This window comes from Taeniopygia guttata, chromosome 3 (genome assembly GCF_048771995.1).
Source record: "Taeniopygia guttata chromosome 3, bTaeGut7.mat, whole genome shotgun sequence".
Lineage (NCBI taxonomy): Eukaryota > Metazoa > Chordata > Aves > Passeriformes > Estrildidae > Taeniopygia > Taeniopygia guttata.
In genome coordinates this window covers 88611866-88628330 of record NC_133027.1, presented here as the reverse complement: position 1 = coordinate 88628330, position 16465 = coordinate 88611866, and positions in this window count along the sequence as shown.

Here is a 16465-nt window from a genome sequence, read left to right as displayed (position 1 = left end):
TCTCTTCTTCAATGCATTCTGGTGTGCCACACATTTAGCCCTGTCTACTGGAGAAGTAAAAAAGGTCAAATGAAGGTGAGAACACTTCATTCATAATTTTTATTAGTTATTCAGACCCACTGTATCATTACCCCTTGGAAACATATGTTTTGTGATAGCAGTTTAGAAAATATTCAGCACATCTTGACAATCTCTCCTGAGCAATACACATCAGTTGTCACACTTTGTCATGTGCCATCAGGTTGTGTGGTGCAGTGAATTTGCTAGGGTGTGATAAACTGCAGCCATTTGAGATCTCATCCTGATAATTCCTGCGTCTCTAAATGTAATGCTGCAGGATGTGTCTTCTGAGGAGTCAGAAGTGTTTTAGTGCATCCTCATTTCAGCTACAATTTAGAGGTTTTCTGGGGGAAATGCTTGGTCACCCCCTTGTACTCACAGAAGGATATGAGCATATAAAACATAACTTTTGGTTAAAGAGTTTCCTCAGAAGGTGTAGGATTTTACTGGCCCTTGACTTGGGCTGATCAAGGTGAATATTCTCAAAACCAATTTTTGTCAAGGGTAGCTGCACCCACCTAGTTCAGGTGTTTGAACCTGGGAATCCCAGGGACCCTGGTGCCATAAAAGAGACCTTTGTGTGTTCCTCTTCACTTCCTTGGGAGCCAGGTGGCAAGAGGTAAGATCTCACCTGCAGAAGCATTTTACCGGCCTTTTTACAGGAGAGTGAGAGTTTTCTCCTCTTTCCCACCCATCCTCAGAGATGGGTGGTGCCTGGCTCTCAGCAGCCTTTGCATGATTTTGGAGCGCTTCTACTTCACCTGGAGCCTTTCCTTCAGCGGAAACAGGGACCTTCCTTAGGGAGCACAGCCTTGCCCACCCCACTGAAGTGCTTAATGCCACTGCCATCCCTGTAAGAGTGGGGGCATGGGTCAGGGTATGCGGGGACAAAAGGGACTTCAAATCCACAACCAGTCCTAAAGCTGCTTCCTTGAACTGTGCATTCATTTCAGATATCAGTCTGGGTAATTATGTTAATTATAACCTTTTAAAGTAATCCTAAGGCTAGAAGGCAGCAGAAAACCAGATAGGTACAGGATGCCTTCACCTTTGGAGAGAGGTTGCCACCCATGTTTGTGGTGCTGCAATGAGATCAATGAGGATGAAGATTTTGTTAAACAATCCTTTCTGTTCACTATTCTTTTACCCCAAAAACAATACCCATAACTAGGTTTGCATTTATTCACTTCCCAGAGAAGTACATTGCAGCAGCTGGACAGGGACCTTAACTAACATTCTTTGAATTCCAGCAGGTAATTAGTGGGGCAACTGATTCAAGCAGAGCTCATTGGAATTGTGTTAATTTCTGATGGTTGTCCATTAGGATCAGAGTTGAGCCCTGGAAAAGAGAAATCTCTTTAAAATTACTAGTAACCCAGACTGCTGTTCAAGGTGATCAACATCTCAGCTGCCAGGAAAGTTAGGCTGGGAAGTTTCTGGATGGAAAGTTAGACATTCACAGTCCCTGTGTCTCCATGGGCACGTCTCCATTGTCACTGACTTCGTTGGGAGTAAAACCATGCCTTCATAATTCCAGGTGCTGAATGTAAGCATCTCATGTTGTAAGGCTGGCTTTGAAGACAAATCTGCATGTTGAATATGGCCCCAGTAACTCCTGAGTGGTGTCTGAGAGGTCACAGAGAGCCCCTGAGTCCTCCCCCACTGCAGGCCCTCACTGGAGTGTGGGGGGAGCTGAAGGAACCATTTGTTAGGGGTTTACCCCCACTGGGTGAGCACTGGAGAACTGTGGCTACAGGTGAAGATTTTCAGACTTCAAAAAAAATCCACCTTTATTCCAGTTCTCACCGTGGTTTAGGAAAAAAACTGAAGTTGTGAGGGTTTACAGCCTCATTTTCAAACATCTGTTTGGCAAGAAGGGTTTTATGGTGGTTGTGCGAGCTGACAAAGGCTTAGAGGACAGGGCTGTGCAGCTTCCTCGTGCTGAGCTCCATGGGGAGCCTATCAGTCACCTGCTTCCCTTGCAGACTGAACAGGCAGGAGAGAGACAAGACTACATTTTTTTGGAATGGCCCAATGGCTTTTCTTCTATTTCTTGCTAATTGCACCTTCTCAAATATTGAAAAACTAGAGGCTCTTCCCTCTGTTGCCTCATAATGCTGGCCTTAAACATCATTTTTTTGGCATCTCTGTGCCGTGCTGTGCCAACTCTGTGGGGCCCCGCACGTGCAAAGGTGCTTTGCTTTATGATCAACAGATTTCTGAACCTCAGCAGCTTCTTGGTTTCTCAGGCTCCTGATGAATGTTTTGAGATTTGCAGAGCACTGAGCCAACTTCTAAGGTGCTGTTACGGATCCTGAAGTGAGAAGAAAACCTTTCTATGCCATCCCTTGAAGTGCTTAACCGCATCTGCTTTTCTACCACCACCTCATCAGTGGCAATTTGGAAACTGTAACCACAAAATAGCTAGCAGGCCAAGTGTGTAACCAGCATATCCAAATGGTCTCAAAGCCCAGATTTCTATAGCTTCTAATAGCCTAATGAATGGATTTTTGGTACTGAGCTAAGTACAGTCATATATAATTGCTGTTATTCTCACATTAAGCTGCAGGGAAGTGGCAAACCCAATTAGATTAAATCCTACCACGTCTCCTTGGGATTTGTGGTAGACATTTAAGCAGAGAGACATGTCACTTCCACAGACCAATTTGCTTGTACCTGTCTGCTTAGATTTATTGTGATTTGTCCTTGGTTTTGTGTATGTTTATTTGCAGAAGCCAGCTCCAGACGCAAAACGCATCAGTGGAGCTTTGGAACATTGTTTTTAATTAGATGGGTTCGGTTTCTGGTAACATGCTTGAATTGCTTCTGGGCTACTAATAGAGTGTGGAAAATAAACATTGTTGCTCCTGCTATGCAGGAGCTTCCCATGTTATGGCAGGAAGGCTTTATTTGCCATGAGCCTCACAACACAGGGCAACCAGTCCAGACAGAAACTTACAACTGAGTTTCTTCAGTTTTGTTCCATTGTCTAAAACCCTGAGAGAGAGCATTATTACACTGGAAAATATTGCAGACACTGCAGGGAAAGATTGAACTTTTTTTGTTCTTTCTGAATTTGAACTGAGTTGGGCAAAACTTACCTCGGTCAGCACCTGGCAGAAGCAGGGCACAAAGCAGATAATGAAATGTGGGTTCCATTCCGAGCAAGTGGATTTGCTTCTCTCTGCCAGGTGTAGTTTCTGAATTCTCCTGTACATTTGTACAAAGTTCCAGCAAACCCTTTTATTCTGTGCTTGGGTAAGCAACTGCACAAGGAGAAGTGCATGAAGAGCTGGGGATGGGATATGCAGACAGTTGCTTGTTTTCTTTGCTGGGAAACATCACTCAAAAATTATTACCAGGCTGAGACATTTCATACAGAACACATTTCGTCTTTCAAAGGAAGAAAACAATGCAGATTGACACCAAAGAGCAGAGTTCAAGTTTCTACCAAGCTAGGGCTGACAAATCATACAGTTAGATTTCAAGTGAGTGAGCCTGAAGCCCTGCAGCACTGAAATCACTGGGCTTGGGATAATTCTTGTTGCAAACCGCCTTTTCTACAGGTCTGTGAAGCTCTTCCTCTGCCTACCCTTTGTTCAGCCCAAGAAGAAGCAGTGCCACAAATACCTGTCCATCCACAGGGATTTTACAGCCAGACTTTCACCATGGGCAGGGATTTTACCAAACTCAGGGAGTCACTGGCATTACTCTGGAAAAGAGGGCGAAAATCTGCAGCAGAGTCCCTGGCAGACTGAGCTTCCCTGGCAGCTCCCCGCAGTGATGGGTGACTCCAAAAGGCCAGGAGAGGTGGAAAGGGGCAGGATTTGGGCAGACTTTGGGGCTGGACGTGAGCAGGAGCTGGCGAGCAGGGGGACTGTAGCAGGACACGGGAGTGGCAGTAGGGATGCCATCTGCTGCTTGCAGGGTGAATAGCTGGGAAGGAGGTTCCCAAAGATCTCCCGTGTTTTTGGCTTTGTGTGGCTGTTGTGTGTATTATGGCTATGCACAGACATCACATGTGTGGGGGGTGCATTTGGGCCCAGCTCACAAAGGAGTCTGAGGCACAACGTGGGTAAAGGCAGAAAGGAAGTTGTGGGGCCAGAGAGAGCAGCAGATGGAAATTCCATGTCTTGTACCATGTTTCCTCATCCCAAATGCACTGAAAATGCTCCAGGCCAAGGAAAAGGATCATTTGGCTTCTTGTCACCTGAATGTTTCTGAAGGGCTCAGAATTAAGTCCAGCCATAGGAAGGAAGTTCTGGTTCTACTGCAGGTGAATGTGGAAGGTTTTATCTCAGGGGAGGAATAACCAAAGCCAGTAATCTGCCTGAAACATGTAAGAGATTTGCAATGCCCCATCTAATAATATGTGCTTTGGATTCCTAACCTGTCATCTCTAGTAATGATTTGTAAATGCATGATGGATGTTTTCTACATCTTTTATCCCTCTTCCCAATTCCCAAGGTGTGCCTTGGGTTCAAGAAGCACTTGGGCAGCCCTCTCAGGCAGAGGGTGGGATTCTTGGGGCTGTTCTGAGCAGGACCAAAAACAGGACTTTGATGATCTTCGTGGGTCCCTCCCAACTCAGGCTATTCTATGATTCCACATTTAGGTATTTTCCCTCCTTGGCCCTGTGCAGCAGTGTGGTCTCAGTGAGACACATCCATCTGCTCCGTGTCCATGTATTTCTCTGAGCCTCAGACCAAAGGGCCATGCTGTGAACACAAGTGACAAGGACAGGAGCCCTGGCAGCTCCAGCCCTGTACGAGGTTACAGTGCCAATGACCTGCGAGGTTTGACAGACTACCTGCCTCTTCTTTTTGTTTAGTCATGTCAGGGGTTATTTAGACACCAATAACAGAAAGACTGGAAACACAATTGCATCATTATTTATATCTGTTGGGCAGACTGCTACGACCAATATGATGGTTTGGAAAACAAGTCGGAAGGTGTTTATTCAATGGCCTCTTCTATTGATTGTGATCAAACAGCAACTCATAATTTTGCACAGTGAGAATTTCATGACTGCAGTGATCTGAAGCATGTCTCTGCTCACAAAACAAGCTGTTTATTTAATTAAGTACTTCTGGCTCTTTGGATTTAATAATTCTAATTAAATTGTTATGGTTATGACTAGCATTTGGAATATGCCCACAGCCTAAATTAAGACTACAAGAGAACCTCATAAAAACATGGAAGAACTCATTGTTTTCCTCAGAATGATTGGGATATGGTATGGGGAAGAACCCATGGGGTCATCAGTGGACTTTCAGGAACGATGCTGATGGGGCAGCTTCTGCAGAGACTGAGAGAGATGTCACCCTCTTCTGACTGCACTGAGAGCAGGCAGAGCTGTGGGAGACAGGGACTGGATGTGCAAACAAAACCAGGGCAGACAAAGGTTATTCTTTGAACTGCAGGGAGAACAAAAAGGCTTCTCTGCACTTGCAGTATTAGGCAGGTTGTTGCACAAACAGGAGCTGAAGTAGTAGAAACTTTGGCTGGAAAATAGCCGTGTTTGGATAATGCAAATAGAAATTAGTTTTCATGGAGCACTGAGTGTATCTTTAGAGCCATCAGTGAGTAAAAGACATTTGACATTTCCAGTCGTGCCACTTCAATGTCACAACTAGAAATCCATTCTTTTCCTTACTCCAAGAGGGCTGTATGCTGTAAGATCCTATTGTCAGCAATCCTCCTGATTCGCCTCAGAAGATGGGAACATGTGCTAATGGTTGGAAGGAGTGCTGTGACTCATCCATAGGAAAACAGCAGAACTGAACATAAAATCTGTCCCTGTTGTTGGAAATGTGAGTAGAAATGTGAATGGCACCTGGATCATATTTACTGAGTGACTGTAGCACAGAGGCCCTGCAGGGTTGTAGAGAATGTTCCATCTTTATCTTCTTGCTCACCTTTGTTTGTGAAGCTGAGGTCCAGCACAGCTGTTGCTATTAATAAAAATTAGAGCTGTTACTGATGGAGGTTCTCTTCCAGTGTGAACAGTGCTTGCTGGAATTACAGTGATTTTTCTAGCCATGAGAAAGCTTCACTCATCACTGGGGTAACCTGCTCCAGGTGGTCCTGTTTGAGCAGGGGGTTGGACAAGGCAACCTCCAGAGATCCCTGACCACCTCAATCATTCTGTGATTCTATGATCTCCACTGTTTCCGCTGGACTCAGAGGCCATAAAAGGCATCTCGTGCTCTTTGAATGTAGCCCTGGCAGACCAGTAAATAAAGATTTCTCCTCTGCCTCCTGCTCTGACACCCTGCCTCACAAGCAGGAGTTCACCTCTGTAACGCTGCACCAGGCGCTGTCATTGCAGATAATAGTTCTCTTACTGAGGCTGAGGGAATAATTACAATTTACTGGGTCCCTCAGGCAGCTTGTGGAGGTGATGGTGCTGGCAGCACAGCAGCATTCAGAATTTTGTACTTCTAAACACAAACTCCTTTCTCATTTAGGAGGAAAAGGAGTTTATGTTCGATACTGGGGTGATCACACCTACTGCTAAAACAGCCCTTATGGAAATTAATTTGCATTCCTGCATTTGTTAGCTGCTGGGTTGATCTTTTTCCTGATATTTTTTGTCCCAGGTTATTGCACATCTTTGCCTGTTTGACATTGAAATTCCCTCCCAAGTTGTATCTGCACAGGCTTGTTGACTTTGCAGCTCTGCATTGGTTCAAGCACAGCAACTTTTGGTATTTTGGAAGTACATGTCAAAATACAAAACAAAATGCTGGTTTGAGCACTCTGCAGCAATCCCTTACCTTGTTTGAGGCTGACAGCCTGTTCAAAAGGAATCATTTCTCCTTCTGGATGAAAGATGGGATCTTTTCAAACTTTATTTTATGTCTGTGTGTAAGTTAAGTAACATTTTTGTGGTAGGAATGTGAACTACAAGCAGTAAAGCTGATAAAAGCCAGGCCAGCACCAAGAGGAAAGATCAGGTGTAGGGGTAGAGGTTTGAAGATACATCTGCAAATAGAGCCAGGCAAGGTTTGACCCTGGAATTTTTGCATGTGGAACTCACCTTTTCATGCTCTAACTCTGCGGAGGAGCTGGAGATGCTGGAGCGGGGGATGCTGATGGTCTTGACAGATGACCCCACAGCTCTGACTGATGAGGTTCTTCTTTAAAGGGAGAACAGATTTTTCCAAGTGCTTCCCTCAGATAAGGTTTTAAAGACGGTGCTAGGAACTGTCTGGTACGAGGACCACACAGACCTTCCTCAGAAACTGCCGCTGGCCAGGTTTTTAGGGCTGGTTTTGTGCTTTGGCCAAGTGATTGCTTAAGATCTGGCAGTGCATGGAGCACTGTGTAATTTAGGGATGCTGTTTTGCCATTTGCTTGTTATTGATACCACTATTTTAATATCTCCAGAGAAAGAGATGGTTACTTTACAAAACTGTGTTCTAATAATTTATTGCAGTCATAATCTATTATTCAGTATTCCTACAAAAGTAATGCATGAACATGCAGTTTAATTTTATTTTATTTTTACACAAAGATGAATTCTTGGTTTGATTAAAAACAACTAAAAAACTGGCACCAACACATACATACCTATTTCAGCAACATGTGCATGGCTATTTCACCTGTCTACTGTGCCAAATTATTTACAATTATTTTTGATGTGAAGGGGTGTGATCTTGTGAACTTGGTATGGGCAGCAAGCAGGCCCCCTTGCCAGCACCCCTGTGTTTACTTTCCCCACTATGCCATTTCTCCCTCACTCTCTTGCCGTGTTTTCATTAGCTTCTTTAATAGATACTTTGGCAAAGCTTCCTCGTCCTCCCCTTGTTTTCTTGGGAAGTTTACATAGATTGTTCTTTCCACTTGTTTCTATGTCTATGATCCTGTGATCTTTTCCAAAGTCTGATATATTTCATGGATGTTCATGGGGGAAATTTTCTCTGCTTATTATTAGCTTTGGACTAAAATTTATTTATTGTGAGGTCATGTTTCAGACGACGCACTTTCTCCTCTAAATTGTTGACTGCTTTTACTGTTCTGGCAAGTGGAGGCCACTAGAGGACTCTGTTTTCCATGGTTTTAGCCATGCTCTGGAATCGGGTTTTGCAGTTCTGTATTTTAAGCCTATATTTTTACGGAGTGCACAAATCCAATCGTTTGCACAAATATATCTTTTACAGAGTAACCATGGAGCATTGGCCACCCGTTTATCAGAAGTACATCCAAATGATGAGGAGTTCCCTACAGAAAATGTTGTTTATGCTCTGCAGCCTTTAAAACAAAACCAATGTCTGTGCAGCTCTGTGTGAATATTTGAGGCAATATTAGGATTCTGTCTTCACTTCTGAACAGCACAACTCTTTCTTTGGTTCTAGAATTTCAAGATACAAGTTGATATAAACAAAGAAGTTTCAGAAGCTTTCAGGGTTTAATGATTTTTAAAACCTTTCCTCCAGCTTTTCCTGTTTGATTCTTAGGGAGAACTTTCCCATCTTGAAAGGTGCACTGGATTCGGATTCTTTCCAGAGACGTCCAAATCACTTTTCAACAGAAGGGGTTCCCTTGCTACAATTTTGAAGGAAAGGTACAAAAATAAAGAGATCATGTCTCTCTTGAGGACAGACAATAGAAATGACTGTGATTCAGAACCATTATTTGGGTTTTTTTCCAATATGTGTTTTCCAAGACTAACAGAGATTCTATTGTCAGTCCCCAAGGCTGTTTACCCAGCAGCTGCAAGGCCTCTGCCCACCCAGCACTGAAAATTGTCTAATCGCAATCAAGTGAAAACTGCCAGGGGAGATCCAGCCTCTCTTGGCTTTTCAGTGGCAGCACAGCCCAGCAGAGGCAGCTGAAGGGACTCAGGCATTCATGCAGGATTTGAGTTCAGCAGTGCAAAAAGATGGAGACTGCTCCATGGAACAGGATCAAATTGCCCCCGGGTTCATGGCTCCAGCAGGGAATGCTCAGACTTTGCTCAAGTGAGCACAAGCAGAAAGCCCTCAGAAAACCTCCTGCTCATGACTGGGTTTGTTTTATAATCAAGTGTCACGCTGCAATGTTCTACTTTCATCAACTTACTCTTTAAAAAAACCCCAAAACAAAACCAAAACCAAAAACAAAACCAAAACCAAAAACAAAAACAAAAACAAAACAAGAACCAAAACCAAAACCAAAACCAAAACCAAAACCAAAACCAAAACCAAAGGAGATACTTGGCATTTTGAGAACACTTCAGTATTTTCTACTTCATGCAGGGTTTGAGAAGACAAAAAAAGAGACCAGGGTGGCAATAGCCCCTGCTCTTGAGAGTGGCAGATGAGGCAAGGGGAGAAAGGAGTCATGAGTGGCTGGGACTATAGGAGATGCTCTGCTGGTTGCCTGCTCATTTGCTTGGGCTCTGCTTAGTCTTCACCTATGATTTTGGAAGTCAATTTATAAATTATTTCAGTAGGAATTATTTGATTGTTATCGATGCAGTGTTTTAATGCTTTTCAGAAAATCCATCTGTCCTGTCTGTGGGAAAAAAAAAAAAAAAGGAAAGATGAACTTGTGAAACATTTGTCTTAGATTTTTATGATTGAGAATTTTTACAAGATTTTCCTGGACTTTCTGGAAATCTCTGATTAGCTGTGGGGTTTTACAGAAGAATGGCAGAGGAAATACAAACAACCCCCTCCCTGAGAATTGATTTTGAGTATTGAAAGCACTGAATGTGATGCTTTCTTTAAAAACAGCTGTTGCAGCCCAGGCTACATAATTTTCTATCAACATTTCTTGACTGCAACTTTTATTTATCCAATTTCTTCAATTTGAGAGTGCATGTGTACATTTTTTTCTAGACACAACACATCCACTGCCTTTGAAGTCTGTAGTGAAATAAAAAACTATCTTTACTTTTGTTCCATTTCTTATCCCTGCCCTATTTAGCACAATGCAAAGAATGCATAAATGAACCCAGCAAAAATATTTAAATCCTGCTTGTATCTTGAGTTGGGATATATTTAGAAAGCTTAAATGATTTAGCTGCAAGTTGGCCTGAATGGTGGGAATTATACACCAAAACTGTCAGTGTTCCTGACACAGTTCATGGCAAGAATTTTATCAGCTGCTGACAGTGAGCATCAAACCTCCCCCACCTCCAAATGTCTGTATCTCTATTTGATTTCTCCCTCTTCATAGAGCAGTGCCATCTCCTGCCGTTCTGCTGTGGTGGCAACCCTTTCTCTGGGATGTAGGGGATGGGAACTTCTTCCAATAAAGAAATTACTGAACTTAGCATGCCCAGAAACTTCCAAGGAAGGAAATATGAACAGATGAATTTCAGGGATTTCATTATGAACTTTAGAAATAAAAAAACCTTCACATGGGCAGGGTGACTTTATGTCAAAACAACCAGCATCATTTTGTGAAAATCTGCTGATCCAAAATTCCAAACATCCTTCTCTACCAAGGGTAGATCTTTAATGGGAACAGTGTCTGTCCTAATTATTCCAGTTAAAAAATTCTTTTTTCTCCATTTGAAGCTCAAAAGTGGAATTCAGCATGGACTATCTGTGAAAGAGTATTTGTGGCTCACACTTGGCAGGGCCAGGACACACCAAGACAGCTTTGAGATCAGAATCAGTCCTGATGGATGTGCGCAGACACGAGAAGTTCACATGGCAATGGATGGTGTGAAGCAAAGGCCCTCGAATCAGGAAAATAATCATTTGCTCAGTTGTCAGAACAATATAAAGCAGCTGAGAGCAGGAATCCTGAGCCAAATGCTTTGAAACGATTGAAACCTCAGTCCTGTGCAGGAAAAGAAGGGCAGTGAGTGCTGTTAAATCTAGGATTCCTGAGTTGCCCTTTCTGCATAATCCTCCAGGAGGGGAAATGAGCTCATGGAGCTGACAAAGCCCGGGTGCCTGCCCTTCACACCTCCCCAGCCTGCTGCTCCTGCCTCTCCAGAGGAGTTCAGCTCTGTGATGCTGACTTCAAAAGAACATATTTAAGTGCATTCCTGAATCAGAGTCAATACTTGTGAGAAGATCAGTGTAGTAAGGATTTATGAGAGAAGTGAAAACTACTCAGTGATCCATGATCCGTGGCTGCCTGTCTTTGATATCATAGTTGGCAGAAGAAATAACAATTCTGCTTTGCAGCAGCTTTCACGATTTCCAGATTTATTTGTGTTTCAGACTAATATAAAACCAAGGGTACTCTGTTTTTTAAATAGTGACATGAAACTATCTGGGCTTCAGATCAAAAGTATGAGGTTTGCTTCACCTAGAAGTGAGTTTGGCCTGCACGTATCAAAATTTTAATATTTGACAAGGCATTGTGTCAGCACATGGACACCATGACTGCTCAGGGAGCCATGGAACGGTGGCATTCCTGGACTGCAAAAGCCATTCCTTGCTGGAACCCACCTGACCCACAGTACTTGCCCAGGTGGAATAGTTGACTTTACTGGGATTGTATTTTTTTCACAGCAGGAAAGTTGCCCAGCCCTTGTTCGTCCCTAATGATGCAGTGTGGAACCCAGAATAATTTCTGAGACATTTTCATGAAAAGATGGGGGAAACACACCACAAAGTTGCTGCTGGATTGTACTGGGGGACTCTCAGGTGCTAAAATCTCTTCCCATCAGTTACAGATTGAGCTCTAAACGAAGCAGTGCCTGGGAGCAGCTGCTTTGTGAAATCAACTGCAGCGAGAAAACTGCATCATGATGTAGTCCTCGTCTTGTAGTGTTTTGCAAACAGTCAGGAAAAATGACTTCAGGAGTGTGTTGTCAAAGTGAGAGCGAGAAGGAACTTGGCCAAGAACCAGTGCAGATTTTAATGGCAGTCACCCAGTCAGTCCAAGCAGACCACCTTCACAAATTTACACTGGGTGTCTAAACACCAATTGCTTTCTCAGCATTACAGATAGGTTGTTTTTTTGGTTGTTTTTTTGGGGTTTTTTGTGGGTTTTTTGTTTGTTTGTTGTTTTTTTGTTTTTTGGGTTTTTTTTTTTTTACAGGGTTGTAGAGAGCTTTGCAGTGCTGGATGTTTTTTTTTTTTCTGAGTGTTGGAGTGAGTTCAGTGGATTCCTCAGTGTGAGCACAACTTCATGTGTCAGTGGGCCTGTGTGTGTCCATGTGTGATACTTTGCTGCGGTCTGTGGTTTTGCAAGGGGAGAAAAGGACTCTCTCTGCCTCTTCATCAGCTGATAGCAGCATTATTAATTATCCCCCACCACCTTGTGCAGGGATGAAAAGAGCTCTCATTATCATCCATTGCCTGGCACTGCAGGCACTGCATGGTGGGAGCCATTCATGCCTTGTGCACACTCTACTCCTGTCCCAGTTTTCCTTTTCTTTGCTTCACCATTATTTCTCTCATATTTTGCTTTTGTCCCCAGTTCTAGTGCAGCACTCAGTCCTCTGATCCCTGCCCCAGTGCCACTGGTCTGAGATGCACACACTTGGTTGGCAGCATTTCCAGAATCAGACTACAGTAAAAATTACAGTATCCCTGGCCTTGCCAGAAGTAATGACTGAAACAGAGCTACTCACACCCCACTGAATCAAGCTGACACTAAGATAATTATATTTCTGTTATACTTTCGGTGCTTCTCCTTGTCACTGTTGTGGCTGAAATGAAATAAAAAATCACAGAGCAGTTCAAAGCAATTAAACTGTGAGGGCCCTGGCTCAGCTTTCAAAACAGATCTAAATGTTTATCTCCCCTGCAGCATAAATCAGCTCTGGCTCACAGGGCTGGTTGAGGAATGGCTCTTAACAGGGACTCTTGCAGTCCTGGTGTGTTTGTTTAATGTGGCAAAAGAAATCTATAACTCCTTGTATTTTTCTGTATAAGAACCTCATAATTCAGTTGGTTTCGCTGTCTCGGTTTAGCAATTCGTAAACATCAATAGGCATTTCTCTGCACTGCACTGCAGCACTATAAAGAATGCTCTGCCTGGGGAGGGCAAGTCAGCAGAATTAGAAACTTGCCCTGTTCTGCAGGATGTCTGCATCTGTGTACAATTCAACAGGGTGCTGGCTTGCACCTGTCCCACAGAGCTAATCATGAGAAGAGTAGCTCTTTCCACTTTCTGATCAGCTGTGGGCACATGAAGTTTACTTTCTCTTGCCTTTTCATATTCATGCTATTCTCTGAATGATTTAGTATTACATGTCCTTTCCAGCAGCATAGGAGAGAAGGTGAGATTTCCATTGTAAGGAAAAAGATGTGTAAAATCTTTTCAAACCTACCAGGACGTCAGATTTCTCCCCAAGAACAAATCAGCCTCAGCACTGCAGGAACATCCATGATCGCGAGTTTCAGCCTATGCAGTTAAAGGCTGCTGCTAGCTTTCAATTAATAAAATATTTTTAGTTTTCAAGTCTACTTTAAACTTACATGAGGGAGTGTTTAGTTTGGTGAGCTCCGTTTTGGTTTTCTTGGCTTTCAGGAGATGAGAGCCTTGAGAGTGTGCTGGTTGTAGCTGAAAAAGTACTTCAAAGAGGAGGCTTAAAGCAGGAGTGGGTGCCCAGAGGTGTGTTCTGTATGGAAAAGGTCATTGAAAATGTTCTGGGAAATAGGAAAGATTGGGTGCAGGACTTGGTAATGTGGGCAGAGTGAGGAAATTGCTGGTGGGTGAGCAAGGGCAGATTGAATACACACTGGAATTCTGAGCATTGCAGAGAGGGAGGCTAAATCATGGGCTGGCAAGGGTAACGTTTGCATTCAGTGTGGGTGAGCATCTCCAGGTTCCTTCTGAAAATGTTATCCAGGTACTGAGTTCCCACTTTCCCTGGAGCATAGGGCAATTTATTATCAACTTTATACATAATTTCTTGTAAAACTGTGGGGAAAAATTAGTTCATTTTAGACAAGAGGCCCCAATGACAGTTCAATGAATGCTGGAAATTTCTGACAGCTTTTTAATAAATTCAGAAACAAACATGATTCTGTCTCATACACAGACTGTTGAATCAATAAATTCCAATGGATTTATTCAATATTTCTTCTCTTTGGGGCTAGATTTTTTCCAGGCTCTTGAAGGCTGATACAGACATGGAAGTAATTACTCAAATATTAACTAATATTTTTTTGTTTAATATTTTGGGCAAGTTCACTATGTCAGTGTCATGTAACTACCCAGTGCTTCACTCACATTTTTGGTAGGATAGAGCTGGCTTGGATTACAGAAGGGGGCAGTGATGTTTCATGTTTTGGAACCAGAATCCCCAGCTAACAAAAGCTTCATCTCTATATAACACAGGAATAGAAAAGCCCAAGGTTTGCTCCTGTTGTTTTGCTTCCTCACCTTACAATCATTCTTCCTACTTGTTATTACTTTATTTCCTTCAAGGAAAAAAGTTCCATCTTGGAGGGGGTGTGAAGGCAGTGGGTGGCACAGAGTGCTCCTGCCACCTGCCTGAGACCTCTCTGGCTCAAAGGGCAAATTCTTGGTATTATTTCATACTGCATAAAAATGTCCATGACCTTTTACCACTTGTTTCACCCTATGGTTTGTTTGGCCTCAGCCTTCTGACATTGCAGCTCATCAATGGTGTTTTGTGACCCCATTCATAAAGTTCTGTTTCCTGCTGGGGAGAAGGAATAAAATGAGGGATCATTATAAAAATGAGCATATGCACAGAGCAGACAGGCTGCTATTCTAGGCACATCCTGCATCCTGGAGCTGTCAGACACCAGGTTGGAGGGGCTGGGTGTTTTTAGCTCACACGTGCCAGTGTGTGACAGGAAGGTTTCATTCTGAAATCGCTGTGCTGTTCTCACCTGGCTCCTGCTGCCCACAGCACATGGGAGGGGCAATGCCACAGAGGGGTTTCCCTACAGGAAATGTCTCTTCATTGTTTGCTCTGCCTGACTTGAACTAACAGCAAATAAGACTTGGGTGACAGGGAATAATCCCAAAAGCCATCTCAGCATCTCATGGCTCCTCTCCTCTGGCCTTTTCCCCGCCACAGAGCTGCTCCTGGCTCACCAGCCCAAGCACATTCTCCTTTCTGCATCACCTCCCAGCTTCCCTTTTGCCTTGCCCCACAGGAGCCTTTGTCACTCACGCTGGTTCAGGAGGTGCTTCAGCTCCTCCCTGCATTTCTTCCTACTAGGAGACCCCAAGAGAAACACATTCTGTGGGAGCTGAGCAGTTCGCCTTGATCATTATTTCATAGCAGGGCTGTCTCCTGTTCTCCCATTGCTGGTGGTATGCTCTTTATCCCTCACTTCAGGTTTTCTCAGTGCTTTTCCATATGTAAGGAACTATTATGTAAGGAAGCCCCCAGTCTACAGTGAATACACCAGACTTTTGTTTTTCTTTGACTCCCAGGGAAAGATTGGTGACAGATAAACATCTTGAGGTACAAATACTCATTTTCCCCTGGTGCTGACACATGACCACCTCTATCTGTGCTTTTTGGTTTATTCTGCTAGTTTTTCTTTGTATATAGTCCAAGGGGTACATGGTCCCTTGGGAATGTTCTGAAATCTTTCTATTATTGTTCAAATTCAGTGAAATAGCCCCTGGAAACTGAGCCTTCATGCTTGCTTGATACCTTGCTGAGTAGCTCAGCCTTTTTGGGCAGACTTCTACGCTGCCATATTCAGTCTCTGCCCTGCCCTTGGAGAAGTAGAAATACTTGTTAAAAGCCTCATGATTAATTAACCAAGTCAATTTTCAGAGAGTGAAAGCAAAATAGTTTCTGTGGAAAGTTTCTTTCTAAACAATTATTCCGGATTTGATTAGATTGTGGGTACATCCAATCCTGAACGTAGTTCTGAGGTGAAAATGTTTATCAATAGCAATTATTGTGCATAGAGTCCATTTCCAAAAGAATTTTCCAGACAAAAGATAATTTTAGAGCATTTCTCAGGTAATTAAAGGACATCTGATCTTCAATTTGTTACTGGGACACACTGGCAGGAAAATCAATCTCATCTTTAATTTTTTAGCTTCAATGCCCAAATCACTAGTATTTTAATCAAACCACTCCTCCCAAATAGCCTGCCATAGGATCATGGCTTCTACTGCAAGTACAACTGCTCACAAATATTATTTCTTGATGTAGCCCTTTGGGGTTTGGGAATGTCTTTTCAGGAATAATTTGAGTGTGCTCTGACTTGTGATGAATAGTCCCAGGAAAGTTTCCAGGTTTTCTCAATGAATTTGAGGATAAGTTATTTGCTTTAGAACCAACAATCCCATTGCTGACATAATTGCCACAGGCTTCTCTTTGCAAATACTATGACTTTGTTCTGGTTTGCTGTGATCTAGTGGTGATCTCACAGGGTCCAGCTGAAGCCATTTAACTCTTTCTACTGGAGCCTGCTGAACTTAATCTCTCCCACCTGTCAGCCCTGTGCCTGTCAGTGAAGTTCCTGGAGGGAAGAAAACTTCCAAGAAGCAGCGAGAGGGG